Source organism: Spea bombifrons, chromosome 7 (genome assembly GCF_027358695.1).
Source record: "Spea bombifrons isolate aSpeBom1 chromosome 7, aSpeBom1.2.pri, whole genome shotgun sequence".
Taxonomy (NCBI): domain Eukaryota; kingdom Metazoa; phylum Chordata; class Amphibia; order Anura; family Pelobatidae; genus Spea; species Spea bombifrons.
Window position 1 is genome coordinate 22,731,895 of NC_071093.1, and position 12,264 is coordinate 22,744,158.

Below are 12,264 nucleotides of genomic sequence, written 5' to 3' on the forward strand. Positions count from 1 at the left end.
AAAGGGCCCGCTACGTCCAGTAGTTTGTCCTGGGTGGAACGTAAACCTTGCTCCAAGCCTTTGCGAGGGTCTTTGCCGGATTTATACATAAAGGTGACAAATGTAAAGGTATGGTTGGGCGAGGACATTCAGCACGAAGTTTCTGGCGACCGTCCTTTTCCAGAGGCCGGCGCAGCCAAAAACGCAAAACTGGGCTATGTGGGAAGTTGGAGCCCACTCCGATGACTGAGGGTGGCGCAAGGTGTGTGGATCGAACATCGGGAGGCCCACTGAATCCAAAATCTGCGTGGATGGACCGGGCGCTGAAGATAAAGGATCCTCCAGAGACGACTCACATGGCAACATAGCAGTATGCTGCATGGGTGAGGTTGGCCTAGAGAGGATAGTGGGGCATTCGTCCAATGTCTCATAATCCCCTTCCTCATATTCCACCTCAGATGTAAGCGGAGATGGAGCTGTCGCTGTCAGCAAGGGAGCTTTGGCTCTCTTCAACGGTGCTTTGCCTTTAAGAGACACTTCCCCTTCTGCCCATTGGTGTTTTTTGCGGGGGCGCTCTTCAGAGGGCGACTGATGAGACACCTCAGAATCAGAAGCGTCAGGGCGTGGGGTCGCCTGGATGAGGGCCAATCGGTCTATGGAGGGCAGGGCCGCATGAAGGGACTCCAACAGTGCGCAGCTTTTAGCCATGCCTGTATGGCAGTGGGCATAGGCTGGTCTGAGTCAGACATAGCTAGCTGTATTGCTTGATAAATCTGCAAGACATGCAAGAAAGGAAATAATCAGAAGGATATACGGGGGTCACCTGTAGGCACCTAACCAGAGGGCCGGGAGTTTAGGCCAAAGGCCAATCCCAAACTTTTTAGGGGGTCACCCTAAGGGTGCTGTAATCAGGCGCCAGGAGTGGAAACTCAGCCAATCAAATCAGTGAATGAAGTCACATAGAAAAATACCATATAGGTACGTCAGATAACTAGTGATGGGACACCAGCTTAAATAAAGCAGCATTTATGCCAACAGTAAATAAGTGATTTTTTTTTTTTTAATTATTTATTTATTTAGTCTGCTAAATGGGTAGAACCCGGGCAAGCAGCAACTGAGCAAAGGAGGGTCACCCCGTTGACACACCCCGTAAACACAAGGCCGTCGCAGGGAAGAAATAGTAATGGTTACTACAGGTAAGTGACCTATAACTGTTAGGATAAAATAAGGAAAAGGTAATAAAATAATAAAGGTACCTGCAAACGGAATAATTAAAGGAAAAAAAACGGAAAAAAGGTAACGAAAAAAGGGCACGAAAAACTACAGGATGCTGTACAGGAATATGGGAAATAATAAATAAATCAATAATGAAGTAAATAAAACAATAATAGACAACAAGCAATTTACATATTATATATATATATATATATATATATATATATATATATAGAAATAAGTGTACTTATATGAATTTGAAAGCACACTAGTAAAGAGGGTGCTCACCTGGAGGTCCGCAGCAAAGAAGAGGAAGTGGTCTGCTCTGCAGGCCTTCTTATGACCTCTGTTTGTGATTTGATTGGTTGTTTGTTTCTGTTAATATTAACTATTTCTTTGCTGCGGGAGGTTTGAGTAAAGAAGTTGATGCAAATATGAAGCCTCCTGTCTTGCCATAAAATTAGGATGTGATTAGTGTAGAAAAATCACATAGATGATAATTTCAAAACAGGTCACTAGATGACAGCAAGAACATAGCTACAAGTTGATAATTTCAAAAGAAAATGAAAGACCTCCATATATAGCTGCATTTCGAGCCTCAAATCATACCCGGCCGCACAAGCCTGTCTGGATTCCTTGTCACACCCTACACCCCTGTTCACCAGCACTCAGGGGAAACAGCTATCTGTGTCTTCCTCACCTCTCACTGGGGTCTATAGAAACAAGCAGTGGGGACACAGGGCTCTTGATTCCGAGATGGCTGCAGCAGGCAAGAATACAGCAGAGCTCCCCCTCACAGGAGCGGACAAGATGGCGGGTTCCTCTCACAACAGGCTCAATTGAGCTGGACTCCGGGTCCCAGACGCGTGGGTATCACTCTCCGTTGGTCCCCCTCGGTGCCCACTCCCAGTTAGATGGTATTATCGGGTCAGCAACAGGTGAATGATGGTGGATTTTCAGGGCAAAACAGAGGAGCTATGAAGGACGTGTCTGCCACATGTTGGCTCCGCCACCGGAAGTCTCCCGCATTGATTTTATGTTCTCCTCCTTTGATTTTAATTTCCATGTTTTTAGAAGATAATGTATTTTGAAAAATAGCTTTTGAAAAATAGCTTTTTAACTCCTAACAAATCTAAAATTAGGAATGGTCTGTGGAAACTTTTTTCCTAATTTTAGGGTCTCATATTTTTTTATTGTTGCTGTCAAGAGAAAGAGAAAAAAAAGCAAACGTGCGTTTGCAAACTCTTTTTAACCCTTTCAATCCCAGGGGTTTTTGGTACCTCAAGTCCCAGAGCAATTTTGCCATTTTTGCGCTATGTCGGTTCAGCGACTATTTTCTTTTCCTGTGAATAGTGTACCCATGTAAACTATATATTGTTTTTTCAAAGAGAGATAGAGCTTTCTTTTGATACCATAGTTGGATGATTAGCTGAAAATTTAGAATGAGAAATTTAGTAAAAACTAGCGAAAAGTAGAAAACAACTACTTTTTTAAAAAAAATCCCTCTGAATCCTCAAAAAATGAGGTAAAGTGATGGAAATTCCCCTCCAAGTTTATCAATTCAGGTGTCCTAATTTCAGAAATACCTAATTTATATAGATTTTCCATACTTGCTCAGCACCAGGGAACATACTATAAGGTGTACATTTTTTATAGAATTTTTAGGGTAAATCAAAGTTTTATTCGAATTTATGATATTTCAAAGAAGGGGAACAGAAGAAAAAAAAAGGAGGAGGGGTACAAGGTAAAAATACACAATATATAGGAGGTATCTCCATGCAGTGCATAAAACAGATTTCAGTATTAGCAATGCCGAACAACTGGTGGCGTGAGCTCGCAACACGGTGCGCTGTCCAAACCAACGATAGGAACACAGTGCAACGAGAAAGCGGCCAGACAGGACGCGGCAGGTCAGGGGCAGTAGAAAACGCGGGTTGATATGTGTGCGCCACAGAACACGGACATGAGTGGAGTCCTTGCGCACAGGGGGCACCAAACGTATGAAGGAAAGGAGGGAGGTGATGGGGAAAAATGGGGGAGGGAGAGAGAAGAAAAAGGAAGGGAAAAAAAAGGGGGGTGATGGGCGAAGAAACACAGAGAAGAAGAGAGGAGATAGGAGCGCTCTAGGAAGGGGGGGGGAGTCTAAGCCAGGAGGGGGCGGATAAGAGGACCAGACACAAACTCCAGCCAATAGAACCAGGTAGACCTGTATCGCTCAGTCGCCCCAGTCACCAATAGGTGCAATTCCTCAAAGATTCGTATCCACTCTACGCGGAGGACCCATTCCTGGAAAGAAGGTGGAGCAGGGCTACCCCAATGCAGGGGGACAAGCGCCTTTGCTGCAGTCAGGAGGTGGCGTATCACAGACTTCCGGAACCAACGCTCAGAGTAAGGCATATGGAGAAGGAGAAAGAATTCCGGGGTGAACGGGATGGTCCTGTCCGTAAAGTGCTGAATCTGCGAGTGGATAGAAGTCCAGTACAGGGTAATGCGCGGGCAGTGCCACCACAGATGAAGGAGGGAGCCTGGGGTGGCATCACATCTCCAACACCTGTCGGGGACATCAGGACGGAAAGTGGAAGTTATGCTCGGGGGCCTGTACCAACGGGCTAACAGTTTATAGGACGTTTCCCGGTCCCCATTACTCCTAGAACAGCCATGAGTAAGGAGGCACATTTTCTTCCATTGGTCAGCTGAGAAGGTGGTCTGAAGCTCCGACTCCCAGCCCCCCATGAACGAAGGCGGGAGCGCATGAAAGGCCTCAAGAAGGAGGCCATATAACCTGGAAATGCCATGCGGCGGGAGCGAAGAAGCCAGACAGAGGTCCTCAAATTGTGTGCAGCTTCTCAACATAGTGTGCTTCCGAGGCTGGGACCGGAAAAAGCTGCACAGCTGGGCGTAGTGGAACCTATCCATCTAGGGAAGGAGGCGAGCGGACAGCCAATTGAGTTAAGGGCTTAAGACCGCCGTCGGACAGGAAGGAGCGGATCGTCGAACCCCCAGTAGAGCCGGGAGCCGGGAAGAGGTCGCCGCCCATCCCGGGGGGAAAATCAGGGTTGTCCCTAACTGGGGTCAGAGGAGAGGGGACAGAAGAGAGCCGTGTCTTCCTAACGATCTGGTGCTAGACGTCAAGGGTGGCTCGGATGAAAGGATGAGGTAGGGATAACCTGCGAGCTGTCGCAATCGAGAGCCAGGGTAAGCCCTTCACGGGGAGGCCAAGCAAGGTCGCCTCAACAGAAACCCACTGCTTATGGGTAGGGCTGTGGGACCACTCCAAGACCCGGAGCAGGTGGCAAGCTCTGTAGTAAGAGCGGGGGCAGGGCAGAGCCAGGCCACCCGCAGCTTTGGGGAGAATCAGGGTGGCAAATCGGATACGGGGGTTCCGCGAACCCCACACAAAACGCAGGAAGACAGTCCGTAGCGTATCAAAAAAGGAGGAAAGTATCGCGATGGGAAGGGTCTGGAAGAGATACAGAAGACGGGGCATAATGTTCATTTTGATCGTGTTGATCCGGAGAGTCCAGGAGATCGCTAATTTCTTCCATGAGAGCAAATCAGCCTGGAGAGTCGCCAGCAAAGGCGAAAAGTTGTAATGTAATCAGGAGATAGCCAGGTCCCAAGATACTTTATTTTGGGGCTACGCCAGGCAAAGGGGAAAGAAGCCCTTAAGGAGAGAGCCACCTCCTGCGGCAGATTAACATTTAGGATTTCTGATTTAGAGGCGTTAAGTTTGCGCTATAGGTCGAGAACTCCCGAAGGAGAACGGGGAGGGTGATCCGTGGCCGGGTGATGACAAACATAAGGTCGTCAGCGTATCCCAAAACCTTGTGGTGCGTGGTCCCCATCCGGAGACCACAGATATCCGAATTCATCCCGACGGCCTGAAGGAAGGGCTCAAGGGAGAGCACGAAGAGGACCGGGGACAATGGGCAACCCTGGCGGGTGCCATTGTGAATAGCGAAAGGGTCAGAGAAAAAGCCGTTGACCCGGACACGAGCCGTGGGTGTGGAGTACAAAGACCGAATCCAGGCCAGGAGACCAGGGCCAAAACCCATGCGGGCCAGGGTGGACAGCATAAAAGGCCAGTGCACCCTGTCAAAGGCCTTTTCGTCATCAGTGGACAGGAGAATAGTCGGTGTAGAGCTGTGTTTTGCAGAATGCATAAGCGTGAGAGCACGGATAGTGCTGTCCCTGGCCTCACGGCCCGGGATAAAACCAGTCTGGTCAGGATGTACTAACGAGGACATGAAAAGTTTGATCCTGTTGGCAAGAATTTTAGCGAACAGTTTCAAATCTCTGTTCAACAGTGATATGGGACGGTAACTGCTGCATAGTTCGAGATCCTTGCCCTCCTTAGGGATCAGAGCAATGGAGGCTGATAGGGTATGATTATGAACGTGACCCCCCTCCAGGATAGAGTTAAAGGCAGCTACAAAGCGAGGGCCTAAAATGTCTCTGAACACAGAGTAATAACGCAGTGGAAGCCCATCTGGACCAGGGCATTTGCCAGAGGGGGAGGACTTGAGTGCCAACTCGAGCTCAGACACAGTGATTGGGGAGTCAAGAAGAGCTGCCTCTTCCGTGGTGATCTTCTTACATAACGTAGAATCCAGATACGATGTAATGGCCCCCGAGTCACTAGTGGAAGGTGGGTCAGTATTTCCTGGGCGAAGGTTGTAGAGGCCTTCATAGTAACTCTGGAAGCAGCGGGATATATCCGAAGGATGAGAGAGGATTCGGTGATCGGAGGAGCGCACCCTGGTGATATACGTAGGCTTCCATACTGCGCGTAAGGCCCTAGCTAAATACTTGCTGGGTTTATCCCCGTGCTCGTAAAACAATGCCCTGGTCTTCAAAAGAGAACGTTGCATCCTACTGTTGAGGATAGAGCTAGTTCTCCCCGGAGAGACTTCATAGAGGGCTTTGCTGAGAAAGCTAAACCCTTATATGACTTACTAAAAAGTACTGATGATGACAATTCATTTGGTCCATGGGGAGATGAGCAGCAGAAAGCGTTTGAACAACTAAAACTTGATTTACAGAGAGCACCGGCTTTGACAACTGTGTATACATCTAAGCCATTTGCTTTACAAGTTCATACCTCAGAGACGGCTATCTCAGCAGTTTTACTGCAGCTACAGAGAAAAGAATGTAGATAGCTGGCTATTTTTCCAAACTCCTTTCACCTGTGGAAAAAGGATTTGAAACATGTGCAAGATATCTGGTGGGTGTACACTTTGCAGTTAAGGCGACTGAACATATTGTTGGGTTTAACAAACTAATTCTGCAGACTCCTCACTCTACTTTGAAATTGCTTCTTGAAAAAAGTATCCCAGGAGTGTCCCATCATTTATTTGCACATTGGTTGTTGTCTTTGTCACCAAAACAGATTGAAGTGGATCATAAAGCTAAATATGTGCTCCCTCAACTAATGCAATATGAAGGCGAATCACATGAGTGTGTTGAGACATTTCAGGGGGATTATCCATCTCTTTCTAGAAAAGAAGTAGAGGAAACTGATGAACCAGTATTTGTAGATGGTTCTATATTTTGTTTGAAAGGACAGTACTATACCGGATATGCCATTTGGTTTCCAAAGAAAGGTCGAGCTATTCAGCATAGACTACCAGGACATTTTTCTGCCCAGAGAGCAGAAATTGAAGCTGTCAAAAAAGTATTGGAAATTAGAAAGAAAACAATGATCCTTTGGTAATCTATAGCGATAGTTCATATGTCGTACGTTCACTAACAGACTACTTACCAGTGTGGAAAAAAGTCATGTTGATACATTGCAGACTATCTTTGAGCCTGCTTCTAAACATCCTAACCGATATGCTATTGTCAAGGTACCAGGCCATAGTAGAGGAACTAGTGATTTAGCTTTGGGAAATGAGAAAGCAGATTCTCTAGCAAAGGAAGCAGCTTTGATAGGAGAGATAGTGATGGAATTAGAACCTTTGGAAGTAATACCAGTAAAGAGTAAGGAAGCAAATCTACCTTCATTCATCGATGAACAGATGAAAGATCCGTTCATTGTAGAATGTAAGAATAAAATAACACCTCCCTTTGTTTGTGAAAATGGAGTGGTGTGTTATGAGATGCAAGGTAACTTACTTCCAGTTGTGCCTAAACGCTTACAGACGGAATCCACCCGCTATAATCATGAAAGCTTAGGTTATGTGGGTCAGCAAAAGTTGCTGGAAAGCCTCAAAGAGAAGTTTTATTGGGACAAAATGGAGGACTCTGTACAAAATGCTGTTCAGTCATGTCTCATTTGTGCTCAAGTAACCCCCAGGCCTAAAGGACAAAAGCCTCCACTTCTAAGAATTGCACCTGCAGACGATCCATGGTCTACATTGCAGACTGACTACATTGGTCCCCTACCTTCAGGTAAACAAGGTCTCAGGTATGCATTGGTTGTGGTAGATTTTTTTTCTAAGTGGGTAGAACTGTTGCCTGTCAGGAAAGATGATGCTTTGTCTACGGCTAGTGAATCATGTTTTTTGTACTTGGGGAATCCCAAGGATGATTTCTTCTGACAGAGGAAGCCAATTTACTGGCAAAGTCATGCAGGCTGTTTGTGCGATCCTGGGGGTACATCAACAATTCCATGTTCCATACCATCCTCAGTCCGTAGGTATTGTAGAAAGAATGAACAGAACGATTAAGTCTAGAATTGCAAAAATATTACTTGATAAAGGAAATACTTGGGTTGATGCAGTACCTCTGGTATTGATGAGTATTAGGGGAACAAGCTCCTCAACTACCCAGTATACACCTTTTGAATTAATGACAGGAAGGAAAATGCCATTGATCTTTCCTCATGAACCGTTTTTGTCTACTCCACAGAAGAGAAAGATGCCATTGCAAGAACTGAGTGGTTACAGGTACTTCAGGAGAATTTAAAAACGATCCGTCCTCACGCAGCATCTAGAATGCAGTGTATGGTACCGCCTTATTCTAAATTTGTGAGAGGAGCATCAGTAATGATTAAGACTTTTAGGAAGGTGGGACCTTGGGAAAGCAATTGGGAAGGACCATTTGAAATAATCGAAACAATGGGTCAAGTTATGATCCTTGTTCAAAGAACAGAAAAAACTGTGAAAAATACCCGTAGGCAGCAGAAGATGTGGGTGCATGTTGACCAGTGTAAATTGTATGTTTCTAGCTAAATTCTTTTCTTGCAGGAACACAGTTCTGCAATTAAATGGAGAAACAAAAATGTTAACTATTGGAAGGAGAACCTCCAGAGAAACAGCAATACAAGAAGCGTGACATCAAGATAGCATAGTTTTTTGATAGCTGTGTTGTTTGAACTGTACCAGAAGCCAATTGGAATTGATGGCCAGACAAAGGATTTACCAGAGAAGATATTGTTATTGCATAAGATAAGAGAAGTTCGGGTGGATCGACTCCTGACATCGGACATTGATACATCAAGAGACATTGTTGGACAAATTAGATTCATTATAATTTAAGATATACAGATTTTGTATTTGATGGGGAAAATCTGGAACAATTAGATGTTTCAGCTTGTCTTCATTTTGTTTCTAAAGCAATATGTCTTCCAGGGCAAGAAAAGGTTGTCTATCATTCTTGTTTTCTTGAATTTATTACAAATACTAAACATGTCTTACATCAACCAAGGGTAATGTTTTCACAATCATTCATCATGTGAGGCAAGGATTGAAAGTGTTACATCTATGCATGAATTTATGACTCAAGTAAAGATAGGGAAAGTTTGTTTTCAAGTAATGAAGGAAGAGTCATTGGTCAGAGCATTCTTGTCAAATTGTATGCATAATGAAACTCTTCACAGAGGATTATATTGCATAGAAGGTGATTTGAAAAAGTTGGAGATAGATGGGAAAAAGTTTAATATCTCCACTATAGGCACAGAGCATTTGAGAACACTACCTCTGCAATTTGATCTTACACAGATAGACCATTTTCCTTGGAAAACATGGATTGAGGATATTAAAGCAACAATTGAAAGATGCAGAAATGTTTTCCAACATAAACAAGGTGAATTAGAACAAATTCAACATCAATGGAATGATATGTCTGGAGTTAGTTGGTGGTCAAACTTTAAAAAAATCAGTAAATATGTGGTCACAATCTTCTGTACAATCCGAATATATTGTCGAATCCAATTGTTATTATAGCTATACTTGTTTTATTATGTATTGTTTATCAAGGTTTTCTTATGTGTAGAATAAGTAAGATGTATAAACAAGTTAAATATGAAGAAGATAAGGGAGACGGATTATTAAGGGAAATGATAAAAAGAGCACAATCTTCTCATTCCATAACAAACGTAGAGAATCATGCTAATGATTATCATATGGTCCCAGGAAAAGTATGATGTGATTGTAGTATAAATGTGATATGAATGTGATACGAATGGTGAGTAAATGTGAATATTTGAAAAGATATGATTAGGATATTATCCTATCATCAGGGGGAATTGTAAAAGATTCTAACACATTTACCATCTCTTCTAACCTCAATAATATAAAAGGACCAGATGTAATTATTGGTATAGGCAATAGTCAAAGATATGTAATCATTGTTCAGAAATAAATGATCATTAAGATATATTAATAGGCTTCAGGGTTTCCCTGACCTTAAGTATGGAATGAAGGATTTGCTGAACAGGCATTCTATAGATAGGATAGTAACTTGTTAATGCATGGTATAATTGTAACTGTAAAAGGGCATTACAGTATGCTTACAGTGACCACCTAAAATAGGGTTTAGACGTGTAAAGACCTTGGTAAGCATGTTTGAACACCCAATTCGGTGAAGACCAATAGACTGAAATCATTATCCAAACCGCATATAAGCAAGGCATTGGAGAGGCATGGGGAGAGAGGTTGAGGGGAGATGTACTTGCCATCCACGGACTCTTCACGTCCCAAACACTCCCTCCCTCCATCCTCAGGAATGCATAGGACAGATGCCATCAACTAAATTCCTCTCCAAGGTTTTGTAAGACTTATTTTGTATTATTTTTGTTATCTACTTTATATAGATACTTTTATATTCTTCTTCCATTTTTGTTTGTATTAAATGTTTTACCTTTGTTTGCATCTAAGTGACTCTGCCTATTTTTGACGCATATACATATATATGTGTTTTCCAATTATACGAAGTTTGTGTTGGCCCTATTTTTATTACAAATACTAAACATGTCTTACATCAACCAAGGGTAATGTGATAGTGAAAGTTCAGTGTTTAAATAGGCAGCAGAGGCCTAGAATGAGGCACAAGAGATCAGGCATGGTCAGACGAGGTCACAAATGCGCCTCACGTGCGTAGACGCGACAAAACTGCTTTATGCCAGCGAGGATTGCAGCCGCCAGAGCAGCTTGCAGAGAGCGGAACGTCATAGGATGCAAAGCCAGGTGAGTCCTAACAGCTCCCCCTAACAGCCGTATTGAAGAGACTCTTTCAAGAAACGAGAGTCGAGGTTAGCTTGGATCTCATATTCCTCCGAGGATTCCATCGCAACAGGACCTGGATAAACAGGAGCATGGAGAATTTGTTGTAGATCACAGGTATTAGCAGGGAGACACAGAGGGAGCGGGGAATGCGGAGGTTTTGGGGTACCTCAATTAATTTGTCGCTGGGTTGATATGCCTACAGATTGAGTAGGAACCTATGTGGTGTCATCTTAATGGAGAGTACCCGGATATGGCGGGTAGATAACCGTACTTTATTCCTGGGCATGAAGGTGGGGGCTGGTATTCCCCTACAATAAAAAAAAATATTTTGCGAAGGGGAGGCTTTGGTCAAAGCAGTACGTACAGAGTTCCATACAGAAGAAAGGTGCTGAATATGAGAATCGAGTACAGGAATCCCGGACACAGAGGTTTCAAACTGAAAAAAGCTGGGATGAAAGCAATATACGCAATAAAATGGTGAGGTTTAAGTGGCACTTTGCAAAGAAGTATTGAGGGAGAACTCGCCTAGGGGGAGTAATTAGGACCTATCGTCTTTATTATTATTTACAATGTTTCTTAAATATTGTTCCATGTTTTCAGTGTCTCCCTTAGACTGAGGGTGATAGGCTGAGGAAAATGAAAGCGTAATGCTCACTATTTTACAGAATTTTCTCCAGAATTGAGAAATGAACTGGGCCCCTCGGTCGGTGACTATTTCGCGTGGAAAGCCATGAATCCGTACTATTTCCTTTACGGATACACTTAGCAGAGGGAAGTTTCCATTGGGGAATGAAATGAACCATCTTGGAGAATCGATCTACCACAGAAAGAATGGTGGTAAGTGAATGTGAGGAAGGTAGGCCAACTCCATCACTATATGTGTCCACAGTTGCTTAGGAATGTGCAGTGGTACTAATTGCCCAGGAGGTAATCTATGAGGTATCTTGGTGGTGGCACAAATGCAACAACCCTTAAATATATGGCCACCAAAAGGGTTGTCCCATCGAAAATAAAGTCCTCACTCCCGAGTGACCTGCAATCTTTGAGGAGTGATGCAAATTTAATATGGCTTTTTTGTAATTGGAGGGCACAAACAGTTTCCCTGCTGGCGTTAGTTTTTGTACTTTTAACTGTTTATTTTTGATGGTGTTTTTTTGTTTTTAACTCTTTATTTTTTAAAGTTCTCGTTATTCGTTAATTTTTTTCCAATACTTGTTGATCTCTGTGTGTGGTTATGGGAGTTAGCAAGGTGTTATGGTCTAGCTGCTTTTCTGCTGCATTGCTGGAGGCTATACAGCCTGGCTGGGTTGCCATGGCTACACTCCTGTCACTCCTGTGACTGAGCCCATTGTCCAGCCCACAGCCAGCCCCTTTTGGCTATTTAAGCAGCTAAACTTCACTTCCTCCTTGCCCTTGTGTTGTTTCCGGCTGCAAGTGCTATTCCTGTGTTCCTGTGTTCCTGTGTTCCTGTGTTCCTGTGTTCCTGTGTTCCTGTGTTCCTGTGTTCCTGCGTTCCTGCGTTCCTGAATTCCTGTGTATGACCTGGCTTTCTCTGACGTCCATCCCGGCTCCTGATTCCTGGCTTGTTCCTGACTTCGCTGATCTCTGTATTCCTGACCCCGGC

The 12,264-nt window shown here is 44.0% G+C and overlaps 1 protein-coding gene and 1 long non-coding RNA gene across 2 annotated transcripts in view; one reads left to right on the forward strand and one right to left on the reverse strand.

Annotated features, from left to right (window-relative positions):
* RHBDF1 (rhomboid 5 homolog 1) overlaps positions 1 to 12,264 on the reverse strand; it is a 542,782-nt gene that overhangs the window by 68,594 nt on the left and 461,924 nt on the right. The window lies entirely within an intron of this gene.
* LOC128502357 (uncharacterized) overlaps positions 9,526 to 12,264 on the forward strand; it is a 306,149-nt gene continuing 303,410 nt past the window's right edge. The window contains exon 1 of the long non-coding RNA XR_008355102.1: positions 9,526 to 9,569. This is a non-coding gene — a long non-coding RNA (uncharacterized LOC128502357). The remainder of the gene's footprint in view (positions 9,570 to 12,264) is intronic.